The 27,081-nt window shown below is 38.9% G+C and overlaps 1 non-coding gene and 1 pseudogene across 1 annotated transcript; one reads left to right on the top strand and one right to left on the bottom strand.

Annotated features, from left to right (window-relative positions):
* Positions 1–10,988: 10,988 nt before the first annotated feature.
* Positions 10,989–11,096, bottom strand: LOC112739875 (small nucleolar RNA R71). The gene has a single exon (XR_003170811.1). It is a non-coding gene; the product is annotated as a small nucleolar RNA R71 (small nucleolar RNA).
* A 14,569-nt stretch (positions 11,097–25,665) lies between these two features.
* LOC112738596 (small nucleolar RNA R71) lies at positions 25,666–25,767 on the top strand (annotated as a pseudogene).
* Positions 25,768–27,081: the final 1,314 nt, after the last annotated feature.

The following is a 27,081-nucleotide window of genomic DNA, read 5'->3' as shown; positions in this document are numbered from 1 at the left end:
AGAGAATCATCTATTGGGGCTTAGGGTGGATAAGAGGGTTCATCAATTTGGAAGAAGGGTTCATGGTAGGAAGGTGGTTCTTCTTGGTAGGGGTATGGAGATGGTGAGTATTAAGGTGGTTCATGGTAGTAATCTTGATAGGTTTGTGGTGGTTCTAAAGGTTCTTGCTCACAATGGTCATAAGAATATGGTATGGGTGATTGGTCATATGGTAGATATGGGTCATAGGGAGGTGCTTGGTATAGAAAGGCTTGTGAGTATGGTTGACGTTCATGTTGAGGATAAGAGTCATAGGCATATGATGGTGGTAATTGATTTTCACAAAAAGTTTCACCATAGCTATTGAATTGACATGCATTAGGATGGTGATTATACTTATAAGTATCCGAAGGCTGTTGCCAATAGGAGTGATCAATTCCTTGAGGCTCCTCCCATCCTTGATGGTTCCATCCTTGATACATGTTGTCATTAAAGTTCACATTTCCTACAACACAATTAGAACCAAACTCATAGCCAACGTGAGAATTCATAGTGGAAGAACAAAATAAAACTAACAAGAACTCGAAAACAAGCAAAAGACAAACCTATTCACAATATTCACATATATACAATAACCGATAACATAACACCATTGCAATTCCCCGGAAACGGCGCCATTTTAATGAACGGATTTTTGATGGTTTAGAATTCACAAATGAATTCTCGTTGTAAAGTATAGTTTCTAAACCAATCAATAATCCTTTCATACAAACATTTGTTTGTCACAAGTACAAACCCATAAAATCTATAAACCGAAGTATTGAACCTCGGGTCGTTCTCCCTAGAAATTGCGATAAAGTGCCTTGTTATTGGTTATGAGGTATGTTTGGGGTTTTTGAGATTTTTGACAAGAAATATAAATGGCAATGAAAATAAACTAACAACTAAAAAAGCTTTTGACAAGGAATGAGAATTAGAAGTTCTATCCTAGTTATCCTCCTCAATTGTAACCACAAAGTGTCTATTGCTACCACTTAGTTAACCTCTAATCATGGAGGAAAGTCAAGTGGATGAATTAACTTGATTCCACAAGTCCTAGCCAACTCCCAAGGGAAAGACTAGCTTTAGTGGTATCTAAATCAATGAGCAACTTCTAATTATCAATCAACAAAGGAATTAGATAACTCAAGCATTACTAATTACTCTACCTAGGCCAAGAGGAATAAAATCTATACTAAAATCCAACCAAGCATTTCATCAAACACTTAGAAGGTACCAAAGAAAAGCATAGGAAATTGACAACAAAAATAAAATCTAACAAGAATTATTGCAAGGAATTAACAACAACAATCAAAAGGAACACAATTATTATGAATTACCTCTAATAGAATTGAAAGAGAATAGAAGGAACAAAAGTAGATCTACAATAAAGCATAGAAACAAAATAGAAGAGATTACAATAAAAGAATAGAGGAATCATGAATGTAACAACAAAGAATTAAGAAGAAGGAGTAGAAGAAAGCATGAACTAAACCCTAGATCTAAGAACTAAACCTAATCCTAATTCTAATCCTAGAGAGAAGTGAGAGCTTCTCTCTCTAAAACTAACTCTAAACTAATCCTAATGTGTAAAAATGAGCAAAAGATGTGTGAATGATGATTTCCCCTTCAATCCACGGTCCTTTTATGCATTTTGGCACCAAAGTTGGTTGTAAACTGGGCCCCATAGCTCTCAGAAATTGCTGGGCACGTTTTCTATTAGAAATCACGTGTGACCATTGACGCGTACGCGTACAGCACGCATGCGCGTCACTTGAAGTTTTTGCGATCCACGTGTGTGCGTACAGTGTGCGTGCGCGTGGATGAATATATCCAAATCTTTGGCCTTTTCATGTGTTCTCCACTTTGCATGCTCTCCTCTTCACTCCCTTGATCCATTCCTAGCCTTTTCAACCTGAAATCACTTAACAAACACATCAAGGCATCTAGTGGAATCAAAGGTGAATCAAGATTAAACAATTAAGGGCCAAAGAAAGCACGTTTTCACACTTAAGCAAAAATTAGGAGACAATCATGAAACCATGCTATTTCATTGAATAAATGTGGGTAAAAGGTTGTAAAATCCTCTAAATCAAGCACAAGATAAACCCTACAAACGGGGTTTATCATTCTTCACCACACTCAAAGTGTTCTTCGTCTTCTTCGTAAATTCTTCAGCTTCTTTTTTTTGTTTTCACCCGTTTTCCAATCTTTTCAGCAACCGATTTTTACCATAATTCATAATAAATTTGCAGCCACCAAAGCCCTATATTTTCCACTTGATTTTAACACAAATTCAACCCCAATTTAAGGTTTAGCATTCATTTTTCCCAGCTTCCCAAGAACATAAGTTCATAGCTTGAATTTCATCAAATTTCATCAAATTTTCATCAAAATTTCAACAAGAATCACTCATATAAACAATCAATTTCAAGCATAACCAAACTATCATAATCACACAGCTCAAACACAATTAATCAAGATTAATTTTACCAAACCCTACCTTGATTTGATGCCTCAAACTTGGTTATGTTTCTAGGTGGTATTTAAGCACTTTTTCCTCCTAAATCACATCAAGAACAACTTTAAATCCACAAACCCTCAACTGGACAAATCTCATTCAGCATGTTAGGAAGGGATTTATCACCTTAAACTTTCTGGAAATTAACATTTCTTGGCCCACAAGTCAAGCTAAGCATTCTTCCTAAGGAAGAACATCAAGAAAACACATGTTTAAGCATGTTTCCTTGAAACCAAAGCAAAAGGGAGATGGTGCAGCCAACTCACCTTGATTCCAGCCTTGATAAGTCATATGGTTATGTAGAGAAAGAAAAGAGGATCATTTTGGTCAGACTGGAATTTTGATTTGAGTTTTAGTTTAGAAGAAATCAAGCTTTGAAAATCAAGTGTTCATGAAGTTTTCTCTCTTTTCTCTCTTTTCAATTTCGGCCAAAGGGAGCAAATGACCAGCCTTGGAGTGTCTTGGGGGTGTAAGGTGAGTTGTGATTGGTTGTCTTGGAGGTGGATGAAAATAATATTAAAATATCTCAGGTGTATAACTACTAAAACTAGATGTATCAGAATACTCGTAAAAACATCTCTAAAAATTCTTTTCTAAGCTACTAGCATAAATGACACTAGTAAAATATTTAATATGATAATAGAACATGTATGATGAGGCATTAGCATTGCTAAAGTCATCAAAGAGTGCTGGTGCTAAGCTGCACCAGTAAACTGTGAACTCGGTTAAACCGATTTCCTGTTTTTAACTAAAATAGACCAGGTAACCTTATAATATTATTCAAGCATCTTCTAATACTAATATAATGATAATATTATACTATTGTCTTTCTTCTCTCATGAATCGAGTCCAGTTTGTCAATGTGAGACTATTTACGAAAACCATAATCAAAACTCCTAACTGATACGGTTCAAAAACTAGGTTCATCGTGATCGCGTTGTCGAGCTTGTGTCAAAAGAAGTTCTTGCTTAATGATGACGTAATTTTGCTGCTTTTTCTTGTTTCAAGAATCAATTTTTGGATTTTTCAAATCACCAATAATGTTTTACTTTTATCATCATTCTTTGAAGAGCCAACATTCTTTAATACATAAATAAAGATGATCATGCAATTAGAAATAGACAGTAAGATAAAATACATGAAAAACAGATAAATGAAAAATAACATAGGCAACAGGGGATTAAAGGAACAAAATCACCTTAATAATGGTGGCTACTACTCCTTCTGGAGGATCTAATGGAGTGCTTGATTTCCTCTATGTCACGTCCCTGTCTCTGTTGTTCTTCCCTTATAACTCTTTGTTCTTCCCTCATGGCCCTTTGATTTTCTCTTATGTCTTGGAGGATGGTGGAATAATCTTGATGTCCCATCCTTAACTGATCCATGCTAGTGCTTAGTTCTCCAAGAGAAGTGTGCAAATGATCCCAATAGCCTTGGGGAGGAAAATGCATCCCTTGAGGCATCTCAGGGATTTCTTGTTGAGGCAGCTCCATATGCTCTTGCTGTGGTCCATGTGCTGGCTCTCTAGTTTGCTCAATCCTTTTCTTAGTGATGGGCTTGTCTTCCTCAATAGGAATGTCTCCTTCTATGACAATTCCAACTGAATTGCATAGAAGACAGATAAGGTGGGGAAATGCCAACCTTGCTAGGGTGGAAGGTTTTTCAGCTTTCTTGTACAATTCTTGAGGTATGACATCATGTACCTCCACCTCACTTCCAATCATGATGCAATGAATCATGATGGCTCTGTCAATGGTTACTTCTGACCGATTGCTAGTAGGGATGATAGAACATTGGATAAATTCAAACCATCCTCTAGCTACGGGCTTGAGGTCAAGCCTTCTCAATTGGATAGGCTTGCCTTGGGTATCCCTCTTCCACTGAGCTCCTTCCACAAAAATGTCTGAAAGGACTTGGTCCAACCTTTGGTCAAAATTGACTCTCCTAGTGTTCGGATGTAAGCCTCCTTGCATCACTGGAAAATAGAGTGCCAACCTTATACTTTCTGGGCTGAAATCCAATATTCGCCCTCGGACTATGGTATGCCAATTTTTGGGACTTGGGTTCACGCTTGTATCATGGTTCTTTGTGACCCATGAATTGGTATAGAACTCTTGTACCATCAATATTCCGACTTCCAGAATAGTATTGGTTAGGACTTCCTAAATTGTGCTTAACAGTAAAAACATGCTTTTTAGGCCCTTAATTGCTAAATTTTATTCACTTTAATTCCATTTGATGCCTTGATGTGTTTGTTGAGTAATTTCAAGTTTACAAGGCTAATATGGATTGAAGAAGTGAGAAAAAAAAAGCATGCAAAAGTAGAGAAATCATGAAAAAATGGAGTTTGGAGCTTTTCAGCAGTGTCTGCACGCACAAGTATGCATGTGTATGCACAAAGTGAGGATCAGCAAGTGTGCATGCGCACAGCCTTATGTGCGTACGCACAAGTGGAAAAATAAAAAAGTATGCGTACGCACAGGTCCCAGCATGTGAAGAAATTCTAATTTTGTCTAAATTCCGAATTGGCATAAATTTTGACTCATCAAGTTTTTGGCGCCGTTGCCGAGGAGTTGCAATGTGTGCATATTGTTGGCTATTGTAAATATGTTGATATGTAAATATCTTGCTTCTTTTTGGTTATTTTCTTGATTTTGTTAGTTGTTAGGAGTTTATTTTAGTTTCTCTTATTAGTTTTTGTTTTTATTTCCTCTTTGCTCTATGAATTCTCACCCCTTTGGCTTGGAGTTTGGTTGTTATGATGTTGTAGGAAATAAGAACCTCAATGATGGATTCCATCATAAATTGTTGGATCAATTGAGTGAGGTGCTATATATGCTTCTAGGCAACCCTTTTGGCAAGAACCTCCTCCACATCCTTATAGCTACTATCCACCTCTTGATGCACACCAGTACAACCCAAACCCTCAACACTATGATCAACCTTACTCACAAGCCATATCACACTATCACCAAACACCTCGATATGAGCCTAACCTATACCCATCATACCATCAACCTTATGTGCCTTATGAACAACCTTATGAACCACATTTAGAACTATCACAATTCCAACACCAATACTCCACACCACCTCAATACTCTCATCAATACCAACCACCTTCAATATATGAGGACCCTCTCCCACATGATGAACCTTCTTTTCTCCCACAACCTTCAACGGAGGAAGCATTCCAATTCTTCCTTCAAGAGCAAGAAGAGTACCAAAAGAGGCAAGACAACATCATGGGTACCTTAGCCGGAGCCTTATCCCATTTAGCCTCACTACACTCTTCCAACAATTCAAGCACTTCCATGGATGAAAGTGAAGGATCAACTTCAATTGAAGCATGTGGAGTGGAAGAGAGCTTGGAGCTACAAGGGAAAGAAGAGGAATTGAAGCATGAATTGCAAGTGGAAGAGGTTGAGATCAAGGAATTAGAAGAAGTGGTTGAAAGACTTGAAGAGGTGGAGAGCATACAAGGAGAACTATCACCTCCTTCATTTAACTGGGTAACATCCTTAACCTTGAGCTTCATTATTCCACTTGAATATAGTTTGATTGAAAATGATAGTAAACTTATGAATATTTGTGGATTGGAAAATAAAGGAAAATTAGGTAGTGATTGGAAACATGATCCTAGGTTCATAGAAGTTGAATCTTTAAAATTTTTCTTGAATGGTTGGTGTAATTCTCAAGTAAGCAGATCTTGGAGGATGTTTGAATGCTTGAGTGAGAGCTCTAGATGCTTGCCACCCAGATGGAATCACATGGATCAACAAGAAGATCGGGTGCACAAGATTTGGGATTCCGGAGGCTATTAGAGATGCAAACATTTGTGGGGATTCAAGGAAGAATTCAAGTACAAGCCACCAGAGCCAAGGCTCTCCCAATTATACAACTTAAGGACTCTAAATAGAAGTGTTAGCTGGGAGATACTCCACCAGGGTAACACCTCTCTAACCCTCTCTTTGTATATAGTTTTAATTCATTACATTTTGTTTCTTGTAGATAGCTTATGTTTAGTTTAATTTCAAGTTTAGCTAGGTTAAATTTTAGTTTAGATCATGTAGTTGGGTAATATTGGATGTTTTGGGGTTGAAACCCTTTTGTTGAGCTCAATTTCTGCACCTGTGCGCACGCACCCAGCTGTGCGTATGCACGCACCCAGCTATGCGTATGCACACACCTTTGCACACCCCCTGTTCAAGGCGCTTGCACGCCTTGTGCGTGGGCACCCCTTTGCATTATGTGCTCTGTGCATGCACACCAGCTTGTGCGCACGCACACAACCCCAATTTTTTGCATTTTGTGCATATGCACCTCTTTGTGCGTGCCCACACCAGCTTATACCCCTCCTGTTCGTAGCGCTCGCACACCTTGTGCATTCGCATCCCCCTTATTTTTGCGTTCTGTGCATACACACGGACCTGTGTGCGTACGCACACACGTCGAGATAGCTAGCAATTTTGACGTTTCATTTTCCCAAAAAATCCCTTCGTGTGCATACGCACACATGTCTGCGCTCGCACACACCAATTTCCCCCTCTTGCTAGGGTTCTGGCTTTATAGAGATGCCTAAACTTGAGCAAAAATCAGATTCAGAGGTTGAAGAAGGACTGCTGATGCTGTTGGATTCTGACATCCATGCACTCAAAGTGGAGTTTCTGGAGCTGCAGAGCTCTAAATGGCGCGCTTTCAATTGAGTTGGAAAGTAGACATCCAGGGCTTTCCAGAAATATATAATAGTCCATACTTTGGCTAAGAATAGATGATGCAAACTAGCGTTCAATGCCAGCTATCTGCCCAATTCTGGAGTTCAGCACCAGAAATGGATCAAAAACCAGAGTTGAACGCCAGAAATGGATCAAAACCTGGCGTTCAACTCCACAAATGGCCTCTGCACGTGGAAATTTAAAGCTCAGCCCAAGCACACACCAAGTGGGCCCCGAAAGTGGATTTATGCATCAATTACTTATTTCTGTAAACCTTAGTGACTAGTTTATTATAAATAGGACCTTTTACTATTGTATTATATTTTTTTGAACCATCTTTGAATCTTTTGATCATTTTTAGATCTCTAGACCTCCATGGGAGGCTGGCCATTTGGCCATGCTTACCCTCTATTCACTTATGTATTTTCAACGGTAAAGTTTCTACACTCCATAGATTAAGGTGTGGAGCTCTGCTGTTCCTCAAAGATTAATGCAAAGTACTACTGTTTTCTATTCAATTCATCTTATTTCGCTTCTAAGATATTCATTCGCACTTCAATCTGAATGTGATGAACGTGACAATCATCATCATTCCCTATGAACGCATGCCTGACAACCACTTCCGTTCTACCTTCGACTGAATGAGTATCTCTTAGATCTCTTAATCAGAATCTTTGTGGTGTAAGCTAGAATGATGGCAGCATTCAAGAGAATCCGGAAGGTCTAAACCTTGTCTGTGGTATTCCGAGTAGGATTCAATGATTGAATGACTGTGACGAGCTTCAAACTCGCGATTGCTGGGCGTAGTGACAGACACAAAAGGATAGTAAATCATATTCCAGCATGATCGAGAACCGACAGATGAATAGCCGTGCCATGACAGGGTGCGTTGATCATTTTCACTGAGAGGATAAGATGAAACCATTGACAAGGGTGATGCCTCCAGACGATTAGCCGTGCCGTGATAGGGCATTTGGATCATTTTCCCGAGAGAAGACCGAAAGTAGCCATTGACAATGGTGATGTATCACATAAAGCCAGCCATGGAAAGGAGTAAGACTGATTGGATGAAGATAGCAGGAAAGCAGAGGTTCAGAGGAACGAAAGCATCTCTATTCGCTTATCTGAAATTCTCACCAGTGATTTACATAAGTATTTCTATCCCTATTTTATTAATTATTTTCGAAAACCATTACTATTTTATCTCCGCCTGACTGAGATTTACAAGGTGACCATAGCTTGCTTCATACCAACAATCTCTGTGGGATTCGACCCTTACTCACGTAAGGTATTACTTGGACGACCCAGTGCACTTGCTGGTTAGTTGTGCGAAGTTGTGAACCATGGTATTGGCATCATGTTTTTGGCGCCATTACCAGGGAAAGAAAGAGCAATGAATTTTACATAATTAAAGTGTAATCACAATTTCTACGCACCAAGTTTTTGGCGCCGTTGCCGGGGATTGTTCGAGTTTGGACAACTGACGGTTCATCTTGTTGCTCAGATTAGGTAATTTTCTTTTTGTTTTCTTTTCAAAAATTTTTCAAAAATATTTCAAATTTTCTCACATGTTTTCGAAAAAAAAAATGTTTTCAAAAATATATTTTTCTTTAGAATTTTTAAGAATGAATTCTAGTGTTTCATGAAGCATGTGAAGCTTGGCTGGCTGTAAAGCCATGTCTAAATTCATTTGGACTGAGGCTTGCAATTTGTTATCAAGAGCAAGCTAGTTGTTGCTAATCCACCTGCTGCTGTTCCTGATTTACATGCTGAAGCTTGGCTGGCCATTGGCCATGTCTAGTGTTTTGGACCGGAGCTTTCATTGAAAGCTTGGCTGGCTAGTGAGCCATGTCTAATTCCTGGACTGAAGCTTTAGACTAACATGGTAAGATTCCTGGAATTCATATTAAAAATTTTGGAATCCTGATTTTTGTTTTTTCAAATAATTTTCGAAAAAAAAATCCAAAAAAAATCATAAAATCATAAAAATAAAAAATATTTTGTGTCTCTTGTTTGCGTCTTGAGTCATGTTATAAGTTTGGTATCAATTGCATGTGCATCTTGCATTTTTCGAAAATTCTCATGCATTCATAGTGTTCTTCATGATCTTCAAGTTGTTCTTGGTAAGTCTTCTTGTTTGATCTTTGCATTTGCATGTTTTGTGTCTTTTCTTGTTTTTCATATGCATTCTTGAATTCTTAGTGTCTAAGCATTAAAGAATTCTAAGTTTGGTGTCTTGCATGTTTTCCTTGCATTAAAAATTTTTCAAAAATATGTTCTTGGTGTTCATCTTGATCTTCATAATGTTTTTGGTGTTCATCTTGACATTCATAGCATTCTTGCATGCATCACATGTTTTGATCTAAAATTCTCATGCATTGCATCATTTTTCTTGTTTTTCTCTCTCATAAAAAAAAAAGATTTCAAAAATCAAATCTTTTTCAAATTTCTTAGTTATTTTCAAAAATTCCAAAAATATTTTTCAAAAATCTTTTTCTTATTTTTATATCAAATTTTCGAAAATAACAATAACAATTAATGTTTTGATTCAAAAATTTCAAGTTTGTTACTTGCTTGTTAAGAAAGATTTAAACTTTAAGTTCTAGAATCATATCTTGTGATTTCTTGTGAATCAAGTCATTAATTGTGATTTTAAAAATCAAATCTTTTTCAAAAACTAATTTCAATCATATCTTTTCAAAAATATCTTCTTATCTTACTTTTTTCAAAAATTTGATTTCAAAATATCTTTTCTAACTTCCTAACTTCTTATCTTTTCAAAATTTGTTTCAACTAACTAACTAACTTTTTGTTTGTTTCTTACCTTTTTCAAAACCACCTAACTAACTCTCTCTCTCTATTTTCGAAAATATCTTCCCCCTTTTTTTTTCAAAAATTTCTTTTTTAATTAACTAATTATTTTATTTTATTTTGAATTTTCGAAAAAAACTACTAACCTTTTTCAAAAACTATTTTCAAAAATCACTAACTCTTTTTCAAAAATTATTTTCGAAATTTTCCCTCTCTCATCTCCCTCTACTTATTTATTCATCTACTAACACTTCATCTCACCCAAAGTCGAACCCTCTCTTCCATCTGTGTTCGAATTTCTTCTTCTTCTCTTCTTCTACTAACAATAAGGGACCTCTTTACTGTGACATAGAGGATTCCTCTTCTTTTCTTTTTCTCTCCTCTTTCTTATGAGCAGGGACAGAGAAAAAGGCATTCTTGTTGAAGCTGATCCAGAACCTGAAAGGACTCTGAAGAGGAAATTAAGAGAAGCTAAATTACAACAATCTAGAGACAACTTGATTGAAAATTTTGAACAAGTAAAGGAGATGGCAGCCGAACCCAACAACAATGCAAGGAGAATGCTTGGTGACTTTACTGCACCAAATTCCAATTTACATGGAAGAAGCATCTCCATTCCTGCCATTGGAGCAAACAACTTTGAGCTGAAACCTCAATTAGTTTCTCTGATGCAGCAGAACTGCAAGTTTCATGGACTTCCATCTAAAGATCTTTTTCAGTTCTTAACTGAATTCTTGCAGATATGTGATACTGTTAAGACTAATGGAGTAGATCCTGAAGTCTACAGGCTCATGCTTTTCCCTTTTGCTGTAAGAGATAGAGCTAGAGTATGGTTGGACTCTCAACCTAAGGATAGCCTGAACTCTTGGGATAAGCTGGTCAAGGCTTTCCTAGCCAAGTTCTTTCCTCCTCAAAAGCTGAGCAAGCTTAGAGTGGATGTTCAAACCTTCAGACAGAAAGAAGGTGAATCCCTCTATGAAGCTTGGGAGAGATACAAAGGACTGACCAAAAAGTGTCCTTCTGACATGCTTTCAGAATGGACCATCCTGGATATATTCTATGATGGTCTGTCTGAGTTATCTAAGATGTCATTGGATACCTCTGCAGGAGGATCCATTCACCTAAAGAAAACGCCTGCAGAAGCTCAAGAACTCATTGACATGGTTGCTAATAACTAGTTCATGTACACTTCTGAGAGGAATCCTGTGAGTAATGGGACGCCTATGAAGAAGGGAGTTCTTGAAATTGATACTCTGAATGCCATATTGGCTCAGAACAAAATATTGACTCAGCAAGTCAATATGATTTCTCAGAGTCTGAATGGAATGCAAGCTGCATCCAACAGTACTCAAGAGGCTTCTTATGCAAAAGAAGCTTATGATCCTGAAAACCCTGCAATGGCAGAGGTGAATTACTTAGGTGAACCTTATGGAAACACCTATAACCCATCATGGAGAAATCATCCAAATTTCTCATGGAAGGATCAAAAGCCTCAACAAGGCTTTAATAATGGTGGACGAAACAGGTTTAGCAATAGCAAGCCTTTTCCATCATCCACTCAGCAACAGACAGAGAACTCTGAACAAAATACTTTTAATTTAGCAAACTTAGTCTCTGATCTATCTAAGGTCACTGTAAGTTTCATGAATGAAACAAGGTCTTCCATTAGAAATTTGGAAGCACAAGTGGGCCAGCTGAGTAAAAGGATCACTGAAATCCCTCCCAGTACTCTCCCAAGCAATACAGAAGAGAATCCAAAAGGAGAGTGCAAGGCCATTGACATAAGCAAAATGGCCGAACCCAAAGAGGGAGAGGAGGACATGAATCCCAAGGAGGAAGACCTCCTGGGACGTCCAGTGATCAATAAGGAGCTTCCCTCTGAGGAACCAAGGGACTCTGAGGCTCATCTAGAGATCATAGAGATTCCATTGAACCTTCTTATGCCATTCATGAGCTCTGATGAGTATTCCTCTTCTGAAGAGAATGAGGATGTTACTGAAGAGCAAACTGCCAAGTTTCTTGGTGCAATCATGAAGCTGAATGCCAAATTATTTGGTATTGAAACTTGGGAAGATGAACATCCCTTGTTCACCAATGAACTAAGTGATTTGGATCAATTGACATTGCCTCAGAAGAGACAGGATCCTGGAAAGTTCATAATACCTTGTACCATAGGCACCATGATCTTTAAGGCTCTGTGTGACCTCGGTTCAGGAATAAACCTCATGCCACTCTCTGTAATATAGAAACTGGGAATCTATGGGGTGCAAGCTGCTAAAATCTCATTAGAGATGGCAGACAATTCAAGAAAACAGGCTTATGGACAAGTAGAGGACGTGTTAGTAAAGGTTGAAGGCCTTTACATCCCTGCTGATTTCATAGTCCTGGATACTGGAAAGGAAGAGGATGAATCCATCATCCTAGGAAGACCTTTCCTGGCCACAGCAAGAGCTGTGATTAATGTGGACAGAGGAGAATTGATCCTTCAAGTAAATAAGGACAACCTTGTGTTTACAACTCAAGGATCTCTCTCTGCATCCATGGAGAGGAAGCATAAAAAGCTTCTCTCAAAGCAGAGTCAACCAAAGCCCCCACAGTCAAACTCTAAGTTTGGTGTTGGGAGGCCACAACCAAACTCTAAGTTTGGTGTTGAACTCCCATATCCAAACTCTAAGTTTGGTGTTGGAGAGTCTCAACAATGCTCTCAACATTTATGAGGCTCCATGAGAGCCCACTGTCAAGCTATTGACATTAAAGAAACGCTTGTTGGGAGGCAACCCAATTTTTATTTATCTAACAATATTTTTCTTAGTTATATGTCTTTATAGGTTCATGATCATGTGGAGTCACAAAATAAACAAAAAAATTAAAAACGGAATCAAAAATAGCAGAAGAAAAATCACACCCTGGAGGAGCATCTGCCTGGTGTTCAACGCCAGAACAGAGCATGGTTCTGGCGCTGAACGCCCAAAATGGGCAGCATCCTGGCGCTGAACGCCCAGAACAAGCATGGTTCTGGCGTTCAACGCCAGAAATGGCCAACAAATGGGCGTTGAACACCCAAAATGGGCTCCAACCTGGCGCTAAACGCCCAGAGTTGTGTGCAAGGGCATTTTACATGCCTAATGGGTGCAGGGATGTAAATCCTTGACACCTCCGGATCTGTGGACCCCACAGGATCCCCACCTACCTCCACTCACTTCTTCTCACCCCTCTTTCACACAATCCCATAAACACTCTTCCCCATAAACCTACCTCATAAACTCCACCTACCTTCAAAATTCAAAACCAATTTCCCACCCAAACCCACCCATATGGCCGAAACCTTCCCCCACCTCCCTCCCCTATATATAGCCCTCCATTCTTCCTCATTTTCACACAACACAACCCTCTCCTCTCTACTTGGCCGAAACACACTTCACCCCTCTTCTCCATATTTTCTTCTTCTTCTTCATCTATTCTTTCTTTTATTGCTCGAGGGTGAGCAATATTCTAAGTTTGGTGTGGTAAAAGCATAAGCTTTTTGTTTTTCCATTACCATTGATGGCACCTAAGACCGGAGAATCCTCTAGAAAGGGGAAAAGGAAGACAAAAGCTTCCACCTCCGAGTCATGGGAGATGGAAAGGTTCATCTCCAAAGCCCATCAAGACCACTTCTATGTGTGGCTAAGAAGAAGGTGATCCCCGAGGTCCCTTTCAAACTCAAAAGAAATGAGTATCCGGAGATCCGACATGAAATTCAAAGAAGAGGTTGGGAAGTTCTAACAAACCCCATCCAACAAGTCGGCATCCTAATGGTTCAAGAGTTCTATGCCAATGCATGGATCACCAAGAACCATGATCAAAGTAAGAACCCGGATCCAAAGAACTATGTTACAATGGTTCGGGGGAAATACTTAGATTTTAGTCCGGAAAATGTGAGGTTGGCGTTTAACTTGCCTATGATGCAAGGAGATGCACGCCCCTACACTAGAAGGGTCAACTTTAATCAAAGGTTGGACCAAGTCCTTATGGACATATGTGTGGAAGGAGCTCAATGGAAGATTGACTCCAAAGGCAAGCCGGTTCAACTAAGAAGATTGGACCTCAAGCCTGTGGCTAGAGGATGGTTGGAGTTCATTCAATGCTCAATCATTCCCACTAGCAACCGATCTAAAGTTACTGTAGATCGGGCCATCATGATTCATAGCATCATGATTGGAGAGGAAATAGAAGTTCATGAAGTCATCTCTAATAAACTCTACAAAATAGCCGAAAAGTCATCCCCCATGGCAAGGCTAGCTTTTCCTCATCTTATCTGCCATCTATGTTACTCAGCTAGAGTTTTCATAGAAGGAGACATTCCTATTAAGGAAGAGAAGCCCATTACTAAGAAAAAGATGGAGCAAGCAAGAGAGCCCATTCATGGAGCTCAAGAGGTGCAAGAAGCTCATCACCATGAGATCCCGGAGATGCCTCAAATGCAATTTCCTCCACAAAACTATTGGGAGCAAATCAACACCTCCCTAGGAGAATTAAGTGCCAACATGGGACAACTAAGGGTGGAACATCAAGAGCACTCCATCATCCTTCATGAAATAAGAGAAGATCAAAAAGCAATGAGGGAGGAGCAACAAAGGCAAGGAAGAGACATAGAAGAGCTCAAGGACATCATTGGTTCCTCAAGAAGAAAACGCCACCATCACTAAGGTGGACTCATTCCTTGTTCTTACACTCTCTGTTTTTCGTTCTCTATGTTATGTGCTTATCTATGTTTGTGTCTTCATTACATGATCATTAGTAGTTAGTAACTTTGTCTTAAAGTTATGAATGTCCTATGAATCCACCACCTCCCTTAAATGAAAAATGTTTTAATTCAAAAGAACAAGAAGTACATGAGTTTCGAATTTATCCTTGAACTTAGTTTAATTATATTGATGTGGTGACAATGCTTCTTATTTTCTGAATGTATGCTTGAACAGTGCATATGTCTTTTGAAGTTGTTGTTTAAGAATGTTAAATATGTTGCCTCTTGAAAGAATGATGACTAGGAGACATGTTATTTGATAATCTGAAAAATCATAAAAATGATTCTTGAAGCAAGAAAAAGCAGCAAAGAACAAAGCTTGCAGAAAAAAAAAGAAAAAAAATAATAGGCGAAAAAAAAATATAGAAAGAAAAAGAAAAAGCAAGCAGAAAAATCCAATAACCTTTAAAACCAAACGACAAGGGCAAATAAAAAGGATCCCAAGGCTTTGAGCATCAGTGGATAGGAGGGCCTAAAGGAGTAAAATCCTGGCCTAAGCGGCTAAACCAAGCTGTCCCTAACCATGTGCTTGTGGCGTGTAGGTGTCAAGTGAAAACTTGAGACTGAGCGGTTAAAGTCAAGGTCCAAAGCAAAAGAAGAGTGTGTTTAAGAACCCTGGACACCTCTAATTGGGGACTTTAGCAAAGCTGAGTCACAATCTGAAAAGGTTCACCCAATTATGTGTCTGTGGCATTTATGTATCCGGTGGTAATACTGGAAAACAAAGTGCTTAGGGCCACGGCCAAGACTCATAAAAAAGCTATGTTCAAGAATCATCATACTGAACTAGGAGAATCAATAACACTATCTGAACTCTGAGTTCCTATAGATGCCAATCATTCTGAACCTCCATGGATAAAGTGAGATGCCAAAACTATTCAAGAGGCAAAAAGCTATAAGTCTCGCTCATATGATTGAAGCTATGTTTCATTGATAGTTTGGAATTTATAGTATATTCTCTTCTTTTTATCCTATTTGATTTTCAGTTGCTTGGGGACAAGCAACAATTTAAGTTTGGTGTTGTGATGAGCGGATAATTTATACGCTTTTTGACATTGTTTTTAGTATATTTTTAGTAGAATATAGTTACTTTTAGGGATGTTTTCATTAGTTTTTATGTTAAATTCACATTTCTGGACTTTACTATGAGTTTGTATGTTTTTCTGTAATTTCAGGTATTTTCTGGATGAAATTGAGGGACTTGAGCAAAAATCAGATTCAGAGGTTGAAGAAGGACTGCAGATGCTGTTGGATTCTGACCTCCATGCACTCAAAGTGGATTTTCTAGAGCTGCAGAACTTGAAATGGCGCGCTTCCAATTGCGTTGGAAAGTATACATCTAGGGCTTTCCAGAAATATATAATAGTCCATACTTTGGCCAAGAATAGATGACGCAAACTGGCGTTCAACGCCAGCTATCTGCCCAATTCTGGAGTTCAGCGCCAGAAATGGATCAAAAACCAGAGTTGAACGCCAGAAATGGATCAAAACCTGGCGTTCAACTCCACAAATGGCCTCTGCACGTGGAAAGTTAAAGCTCAGCCCAAGCACACACCAAGTGGGCCCCGGAAGTGGATTTATGCATCAATTACTTATTTCTGTAAACCCCAGTGACTAGTTTATTATAAATAGGACCTTTTACTATTGTATTATATTTTTTTCGAACCATCTTTGAATCTTTTGATCATTTTTAGATCTCTAGACCTCCATGGGAGGCTGGCCATTCGACCATGCTTACCCTCTATTCACTTATGTATTTTCAATGGTAGCGTTTCTACACTCCATAGATTAAGGTGTGGAGCTCTGCTGTTCCTCAAAGATTAATGCAAAGTACTACTGTTTTCTATTCAATTCATCTTATTTTGCTTCTAAGATATTCATTCGCACTTCAATCTGAATGTGATGAATGTGACAATCATCATCATTCCCTATGAACGCGTGCCTGACAACCACTTCCGTTCTACCTTCGACTGAATGAGTATCTCTTAGATCTCTTAATCAGAATCTTCGTGGTGTAAGCTAGAATGATGGCGGCATTCAAGAGAATCCGGAAGGTCTAAACCTTGTCTGTGGTATTCCGAGTAGGATTCAATGATTGAATGACTGTGACGAGCTTCAAACTCACAATTGCTGGGCGTAGTGACAGACGCAAAAGGATAGTAAATCCTATTCCAGCATGATCGAGAACCGACAGATGAATAGCCGTGCCGTGACAGGGTGCGTTGATCATTTTCACTGAGAGGATAAGATAAAACCATTGACAAGGGTGATGCCTCCAGACGATTAGCCGTGCCGTGACAGGGCATTTGGATCATTTTCCCGAGAGAAGACCGAAAGTAGCCATTGACAATGGTGATGTATCACATAAAGCCAGCCATGGAAAGGAGTAAGACTGATTGGATGAAGATAGCAGGAAAGCAGAGGTTTAGAGGAACGAAAGCATCTCTATTCGCTTATCTGAAATTCTCACCAGTGATTTACATAAGTATTTCTATCCCTATTTTATTAATTATTTTCGAAAACCCCATTACTATTTTATATCCGCCTGACTGAGATTTACAAGGTGACCATAGCTTGCTTCATACCAACAATCTCCGTGGGATTCGACCCTTACTCACGTAAGGTATTACTTGGACGACCCAGTGCACTTGCTGGTTAGTTGTGCGAAGTTGTGAACCATGGTATTGGCATCATGTTTTTGGCGCCATTACCAGGGAAAGAAAGAGCGATGAATTTTACATAATTAAAGTGTAATCACAATTTCTGTGCACCACACACCACGAACTCAAGTGGCACGCCCCAATGGCTCTTGCTTTCTGAATGACAATGGCATGCCATGCCTGGGGTTCAAGTGGCACGCCTAAGTGAGGAATAGTGGATGGCGTGCCACGCCCTCAACACCAAGTGGCACGCCCATGTGTTTGGCCTCCTTCATCCTTTTTGGAAACTTGTACCAGTGTGCCACGCCCATGATCTTGCCTTGGTCCCAACAGCTGGCGTGCCATGCCCAGCATTCAAGTGGCACACCATAGTGAGATTCTTGAACTGGCGTGCCACGCCTTCGATACCAAGTGGCACGCTCAGCCCTTACTTTGGCCACTTTTGTGCATTGGCGTGCCATGCCTGGTCGCTCAAGTGGCACGCCTAAGTGAGATTGAGAGCCTGGCGTGCCACGCCTTTGACCTCAAGTGGCACGCCTAGACTTCATTGGCCTTCAGCCCCTCCTCTGGGATTTAGTACCAGCGTGCCACGCCATGCTGGTCAAGTGGCACGCCCATACAATTGTGGACTTCTCAAGCTAGGTGTGCCACGTCTGGTTCCTCAAATGGCTCGCCCAAGTGACTTTTTGGAGCTGGCATGCTATGCCTTCGATACTAAGTGGCACGCCATAGTGATGTTTCCTCCTGGAGTGGTGAGCTGGCATGCCAGGCCCCTTGGCTCAAGTGGCACACCCACAGTAGGTGATGGGTTAGGCGTGCCACGCTCCTTTAGTGTCCTTCATTATTGTTTCTCTGGAACTTTGTACTAGCGTGGCACGCTAGTTTATTTTTGTGGTGCTTGCTCTAAGTGGCACGCTTATTTCACACGCCCAGCTTCTTTGTTGCTTTCTTCCCATTTTTGATGTCTTTTTCACCTAAAATTCAGCACAACTCATCTCAAAGCAATGTACCATAATATTCATCAAATAATGCATGAATTGCAATGATCAAATGAGATTTATGCTCTTTTATGGTCCTCTTTATTCAAGAAAGAGGGTAGATGATGTAAGTCATCAATATACTCCTTGGAAGTACTGAAAAATGGGGGGTTAAGCAGTTGAGCTATTATTTGAAGCATAGTTAAATTCACTTTTTCCATCTTTTACTTTTTCTTGAGCTATGAGTAGCTAAATTCCCTCTCATTGAGAGATGGAGCTCTGTTTTACTTGATGGATTAATGATAGTGAATTTCTTATTCTCTTCATCGTCTCTTTGATTTGCTAGAAGGAATTTCGTTCTTCATGCTAGTGTTCAATCACCTTGGAAAAGGGGTTGAATGCAAAATGGGTTTCATGGGAGCCTTGGAAAAGGAAACATGAAATCATGCTAGAAATTCCTTCTCATACTTGATTAGGATCTGGGTTTTGGTGTTTGGATATGGTGACATAAAATCCTCCCTCTACATGGACCTATGATGATGTGTGGTATAATCAGGGACCAAGCATATCTCTCTTCATGAGCAATTAGACCAATGAATTGGCTATTGATCAAGATCTGAGAGATTGAGTCACCAAGAGATTGGGGCTTAATCAATCATGATTGCCAAGAGGTCAATGAGTTGCATGATTGAAGAGGATATGAGCTGGAATTAATCCAAAGAGACAACATCTCCTGATCTCAATGAATTTCCCTATTCTTATCTTCCAATTTCTTTATAGCTTTCTTTACATTCTGTAATTTTCCCCCATTCCCATTTATTATTGAGTCATTTAAGTTTCTGCTCTTTAATTTTGTTGCCATTTACAATTCTGCTATTTACTGCTTTCTTTTACTTTTGAGTCATTTATGTTTCTGCACATTTACAATTTTGTAATCACAATCTATTCTGCTTAGCTTAACTAATTCACCAATTGATTAAAGTTGCTCAAATCTACCAATCTCTGTGGATACGATCCCACTCCACTGTGGGTTATTACTTGAAAATAATTTTGGTGCGCTTGCCAAAAGAATGGATTCACAAATTTTATAATAGGGTGTGAATTCGGCTCATCACTTTTATTTTTTTATTTCTTTTTTTTCTTTTTCTATGACAAATGCATATGGTTAAAGAAAATTGATACATGAATGTGCACCTATTTTTCTCAAATTTTCAATAATTACCCAAAACAAGGTTTTTTTCTTTACCAATGCTTCCCAAAATTTTCCGCAGACTTAAATGACACATACACCTCAACCTAAGCTAATCAAAGATGCAATTTAAAGTAATTTATGGTTTTTCACTTAGGGGTATGATGTGGTAACAATTAGAACAAAGGGGATTAAAAAGCTCAAGAGGGGTTAACAAAGGTAGATGTGAGGGTTGGCCATATGGATAAGTGAGTTTAATTCAAACATGGCCTCAATCATGCTAAATACATTCAAGACATCAAACATCGGAAATAAAGAATCAAGCAAAACCAAGATTACAATTATAGAAGGAGATATAACACATAGACACAGTGAACAAAATTAGTTGTTAAAATGTGTAACCACTCATTAAAGCTCAAGACTCACAAGGTATTTTGTTCTTTCTCTCATCTATGTTCCACCAAAATTATTCAAGCAAGTGTGAAAACAATATTCCAAATCAATTCAATAGAACGCCCTAAAACAAAATTCTTGGAAAATCTTTGTTGTTTTTCACCAAAATTATTTCCTATATATGTATGTATGTATGTTGTGATGGATGCAATTTCAAAATCTTTCCTAGTTCTATACCTAATTTTTAACTACGCAAAAATTAACATGAACAATTAGGACAAAATTGAACTAGGTTCTATACTATTCACATCATCCAATCACAACTTCTATCTATAAAATATATACCATGCAAGAGATGTAAAATGCAATAGATATAAACTATAAATAGTCTAAGATATATGTACTAAAAGAAAATGCAATGCAACAATAAAAAATACTCTAAATATCTACAAGAACATAATAAAAGAAAACAAAAATAAAGTGCAAAGTGTTCGAAAAAAAGAGTTTACACCCCAAATGACGAATCCTCCCCACACTTAAGCATTGCACAATCCTCCGTGCACGAACACAATCCGGGGAGAATGTATCTCAAGTTTCTCCACCTTTAGTTGGTGGATGCGGGGGTTCCGGGTTGCTTTATATACAAGTAAACAACAATTGAGGAAAAGATCAAATGAGTGTGGTATGATGAAAGATAATGTGTGTGTTCTGAGTGTGCGCACACTTTAGAACAGACACATTAGCCAGGTAAAGCGGTATCCACACCATTGAAAGAATTATCATATGTCCCTCAATTAGGTAACCTAGGTTGCAAGTGGAAAATGAGCAAAACATAAGGCACAAGCAACCTTAGGTGACTATGAAAGTGAATTGAGTGGTTAAAATATTGGCTATTGTAATTGTGCAAGTTAAAGCGCAAGATTAATATAAAATAGCACACTAAATAACAACCAATTCAATAATGAATGAAAACTCCCTACTAATCACGAAGCATAATGAAAAAGTCACATGAAAGGGTACTTGTTACAAAAAGTGATAAGCTTGATAAGAATCAAGTTAGGTCGCTCAAACAAATGCAAAGCATTAACAAGGAACAAGTACTGGACATGTGATGATTTTTAATATGAAAATCATGATGAACAAGTAATTTCAACTTAAATCACTTAATCCAATGCACTTATATAATTTTCCCTAGTGGTACAATCAAAACATGAGTATCCGAATCCACTAGGTACTTGTATATTAAAGCAAAGTATAAGTGCATTGTAACAAGAGGCAACCCTATCGCTAATAAACAAATACTTGCAACTTATTTAAATAGAAACAACTAGAGTAAAACTAATATAATAACTAAAATAAAAATGAAATGCAATGAAGATTAAATAAAACAAGAGGAAAAACATGGAAGAAGTAAGAAAAGAGAAGGGTGGAGGGGTCGGAAGTGCGTTAGGGCTTAAATGGAAAAGAAATAAAAATTTTGCCAAAAACAGCACTTGTGCGTACGCACAGACATGTGTGCGTATGCACACCAGGTGAAAAGGGGAGGGGTCCGTCCGCACAAGTCGTGCGAACGCTCTGGACAGAAGGGGGTGTAAGAAGTGTGCGCACGCATAAGCCCGTGCGTGCGCACAGAAGATTTTTTTTTGATGAATGGATCATGTGTGCGTGCGCAAACAGGTCCGTGCGCACGCACAGAGCGAAAGGGAGGAAGGGTTGCAGGTGCACAAGCTGTGCCAACGCTCCCACCAGAGGAGCTGCAAGCTCGCATGCGGACGCACACGTCTGTGCAGCCGCATAGAAAGCACAAAAGGGATAGGGCGTGCATATGCACAAGCTGGTGCGCACACACAAGTCCTAGAAAATAGGCCAGCGCACACGGACAGAGTGTGCTGGCGCTGCGACCAGAGGGCATGTTAAGGTGCGTGTGAATGCACAGGCTGGTGCGTCCACACAGGTGGCAAAGAACATAGTTTTGTGCGCACGCACAGCTTGGTGCGTACGCACAGATACCCTGTTTCAGAAAATTATTTTCTTTTCAAAACCAAGGTTCCAACCTTTAGTGCATCAACATATCAACCCGAAAACATTCAAAACATCACAAAATCATGATCTATATGTAATTCAACCTATCTAAACTCAAATTTAAACTAATCCTAAGCTAACTAAGGCAAGCAAATATGCAATAAACTAAGACTATAAATAAAGAAATAGGGTAAGAAAGATGTTACCATGGTGGGGTGTCTCCCACATAGCACTTTAGTTTATTGTCCTTAAGTTGGACTTGTTGAGAAGACTCTTGCTAGGGTGGCTTGTGTTTCCACTCCTCCTTGAATCTCCATCCAAGCTTGCACTCCATAAATCCTCCGGGATCCCATACTCTAGTTTCCCGTCCTCCTTCTTGTTGATCTTCATGCTTCAAGCCGGATGGAAAAGCTCTCAAATGACCCTTGTAGCCACCCAACATTCTCCAAAAATCACCCAATTATGCTTCACACCGTGCTTGAACTCCATGTCTTGGATGGATTCTCTTGAAGAACCTTGGATTCACTTGGCAACCAACACTTCTTTCTCCACCATGTACCAACCCAAGAAGAAGCTTGAGTTGGTAATCCATTTCCAAGATAGCATATTGGTGGGGGCCAATGAAGTTCATAGATGAAATTTCCACCCACTCAATGTACTCTTGGTTGTCAACTCCTTCTTCACCAACCTCTTCCTCCTCTTCTCCATCACTCACATCATAACAAGGAGGTTGTGAGAAGTCTACCTCCATGTCTTTCTCAAGCTCAAGGGGAAGAGGTTCATTAGGGCCCTTAAAGGGATTGATCAAGGAGAACAAAAAATCATCAATGATGGAATCCTCATCTTGATAAATCTCCCCCAATTCTCCCTTTTTCTCCTCCGGTTCAAATACTCCACTTTCCCCCCTTGTTGCACTTCAAGCTCTAACCCTTCTTCTTTCCCTTGTGACTCCATGCTCTCCTCTTCACTACACTCTTTAGTTTATCCTTCACATTCTTCAAGAGAAGTGTCTTGATCAGATGAGCAAAGTAGAACCAAGCGGTTTACCACTTCGGCTATGGTAGCCATGAATTTCCCTTGTGTGCTTCGGAATCCTTCTTGCTCTTGGAGAAAGGCTTGAAGGTCTTGTTGGTCTTGGGCCAAGGGTGGGAAAGCTTCACATTGGGGTGAAAATTGAGGTCATAGTTAGGGAGAGAGGTTGTATATGTGGGAGGTGATTCATGTTGGTAGGTGTTTTGAGGTGGTATGTAAGAAGGTGGATGTTGGTATTGGTATGGTGTTTGAAAATGTGGTGATTGAGGGTTATGTTGGGGGTATGTGTCATAGGCATATGGTGGTGGAGGTGCATAACCATAGTAAAATCCACCATATCCTTGGTTTGGATATGCATATTGGGGATGGTTTGGTTCATTGTAGTATGGAGGAGGTTGCTCCTTCCAAAATTGATGTTCCAATCCCATGATGCAATCCAAAGTAGAAGTTATCAAACCTTACAAAATGATAACAACCATACTCCAAACCAAGAGGGTGATAACACATAGAGAAAATAAGAAATAAAAACTAAAGAAATCAATTAACAAAATCCTAATTATCAACAAAAGCAAACAAGCAACCAAAAAGTATCTATTCACACTATGGACATATTTACAACAACCAAAATATAGCACTCATGACACTAGTTCTCCGGCAACGGCGCCAAAAACTTGATGCGAGCGAAACCGTCGGTTAAGAATTCCTTCTCGGTAAAGGAGAATTAACCTCGTTGTAAGTATAGTTCTCAACCAAAAAGTAATGCTCGATCAAAGTTTACAATTTCTAATCTAAACCAAGAGTCTTTAAACCTCGGGTCGTCATCCCTGGAAACTAATGCCAAAGAGTGCACACAATTTTGGTTTGGAAAACAAGGGGTTTTCAATGATTGAGAGCAAACAAAATAAAGGAATTAAAGAAAAAGGCAAAATTGCAGTTAATAAAGCAATAAAGGAATAAAAAAACTATGTATGAAATATGGACAAGTAATGCTATAAAGTGAGAGAAAAATGGTTCAAAACATAAGTGAAACCTTGACTTGGGATGAGTTATGGAATACCTTCCTTGCCATAACCATAACTATGATAATTATAATGGATTAATCTCACTAAGTCAACCCTCACATTAGAGAGTAAGTTAAATGAGCATAAGTGTTCTTAACCCACAAGTCCTAGCTTGCTTGCTAATTACCTTAGCAACAAATTAGCGTTAGCGGGAACAAGAACAATTAACAATCTAAGGATTATCACTAAATGTTGGACAATATAGCTCTAGTAATCCATACACTCATTTCCAAGTCAAGGGTGAAAGTCTACCTCATAATTAAAATTGGCATTTCATCAAACACATAGAGTGCATAAACATAAAACCTGGCAGAAGTGGGAAAATGGTAAAATCTATGAACCATAAATTATCAAAATCAATAAAAGCAACTCAAAAAAACATATAAAATCCATCAAACATCAATTAAACAACTAGGAATTCAAAATTGCAAAACTATGTGAATATTGACAAGAGAGAGTAAAATATATGAGAGTGTAGAACAAGTAATATAATTGAAAGATAAATTAAAGAAATACTTACAATGCAATTGCTACAATCCAAAATCAAACTTGAAGTATAAAATTCTACAAACCCTAAGAGAGAATTTCCTAATCTACACTACTCCTACTCCTACTATGTAAAACTATGAAAAATAAAATCTACGTCCTAATGCCTTCATATGTGGTGTTGCTCCCTTCATATATCCCTTGATTTCAGCCTCAAGCCTTCATAAATGGGCCAAGGAAGCCGCAAAATCGTGAGTGCACATGCATTTTTAATGATGGCATGCACTGGGACCTGTGCGGACGCACAGACGTGTGCGTCCGCACACTTCGCTGAATTTCCACTTGTGCGTACGCACAGATGATTGTGCACATGCACACTTTGCGATGCTCTAGATTCTCTCTGCTTGGGTTCTTGTGCGTACACACAAGTAGCTGTGCACACGCACGTATGCGGATTTCCATTTTGTGCGTACGCATGCATCCTTGTGCATACGCACGCATGGCTGAGCTCTCCTCATTTGTTTTCTTCATGCTTTCTCCCAATTGCATGCTCCTCTTCCATTCCCACCAAGCCATTCCTTCCTTATTCATCTGAAATCACTCACAAATAACATCAAGGTATCGAATGGAAGGTCAATGGAATAAAATTAGTCAAAATAAGTACAAAAGAGCATGTTTTCATAATCAAGCAAAATTTAGAGAGAAAACACAAAGGTATGCTATTTTGGTGAATAAATGTGAGTTTATGTGATGAAATCCATCTAATTATAGCCAAAATATATCATCAAACATGGATTCATCACACTCCTCTCTTTTGAATTCTTTCTGAAGCATAGAAGTACTCATTTTCAACTACAATCTCTATAACATCTATGGCTTCTTCAATGGTTTTCTTCTTGTTGAGTGAACCCCCTGAAGAATGGTCCACAACTTTCTTTGCTTCATATGATAACCGTTCATAGAATATGTGGAGTTGCACCCATTCATTGAACATAATCGAAGGACACTTCCTTGTTAAGTCTTTGAACCTCTCCCAGGCCTCATAAAGTGTTTCACCATCTTGCTGTCTGAAGGTCTACACATCAGCTCTCAGTCTATTGACTCTTTGTGGAGGATAGAATCTTGCTAGAAATTTGTTTACAACCTCATCCCAAGTTGTTAAGCTTTCCTTGGAAAATGTTTCCAACCATTTTGCTGCCTTATCTCTGAGAGAGAAAGGGAACAAAAGTAGTTTGTAGGTGTCAGGGTGTACTCTATTGGACTTTACAGTGTCACAAATCCTCAGAAATGTAGTGAGACGTTGGTTTGGGTCCTCTTGAGCTCCCCCTCCATATGAATAATTTTTCTGGACAAGTGTAATGAGTTGAGGTTTCAACTCAAAGTTGTTAGCATGGATTATTGGCTTTAGAATGCTGCTGCCATAGTTTTCTGGATTTGGGTTGATGTAGGATCCTAAGACTCTCCTCTCTTGCCCACTATGATTACTAGCATTGACTCCAACATGGTTTTGTACTTCTTCTTCCATAGTAGCTCCCAGATCTTCCTCCACTACTTCCTCTCCGACTATGCCTTTACCTATTGCTTCCCTCTTTACTCTAAGGAAAGTCCTCTCAGGTTCACTATCGAAGGAGGATGAAGTTTCTCCCCTTCTACCTGTTATACATTCAACAAACAGCAAGCAGAGGACAAGTAAAAGAATCACTCTTGTTAAGATTAGTGGTTAGCTTGGTTGATGCAATTAATCAAATAGTTAGAAGGATGAAAATATGAGCAATGAATAACTAAAATGGCCAAAGTAAAAATAAAACAAAATAGAACAGAAGAAAATTAAAGAATTGAAAGAAATAACAAGGTAATTAAAATGCTTAATCTAGCTCCCCAATCAATTTAATCATTGTCAAATTCAAACCAATCCCCGGCAACGGCGCCATAAAACTTGATGACCGGAATTCACTCCCCATATAAAAATGATGAATCCGTTCTTTTGGCAAGCGCACCAAAATTTTCGTCAAGTAATAACCCATAGTAGAGTGGGATCGTATCCACAGAGATTGGTAGATTTGAGCAATTTTAATCAATTGGTGAATTAGTTAAGCTAAACAATATAGAGTGTGGTTACAGAATTGTAAATGAACAGAAAAGTAAATGACTCAAAAGTAAAGATAAGTAGCAAAGTGCAGAAAAGTAAATGGCAATAATGTAAAGTGCAAAAACATAAATGACTTAATTGTAAATGGGAATGGGGATTGACAGAATGTAAAGAAAGCTATAAAGAATGTGGAAGGTAAGGATAAGAGTAATTCATTGAGATCACGAGATGTTGTTCTCTTTGGATTAAATCCAGTTCATCTCATCTTCAATCGTGCAACTCATTGACCTCTTGGCAATCATGATTGGTTGAGCCCCAATC

The sequence above is a fragment of the Arachis hypogaea genome, chromosome 13 (assembly GCF_003086295.3).
Source record: "Arachis hypogaea cultivar Tifrunner chromosome 13, arahy.Tifrunner.gnm2.J5K5, whole genome shotgun sequence".
Lineage (NCBI taxonomy): Eukaryota > Viridiplantae > Streptophyta > Magnoliopsida > Fabales > Fabaceae > Arachis > Arachis hypogaea.
Note: the sequence above shows the minus strand (reverse complement) of the source record. Positions and strands in the feature narration are given on the sequence as shown.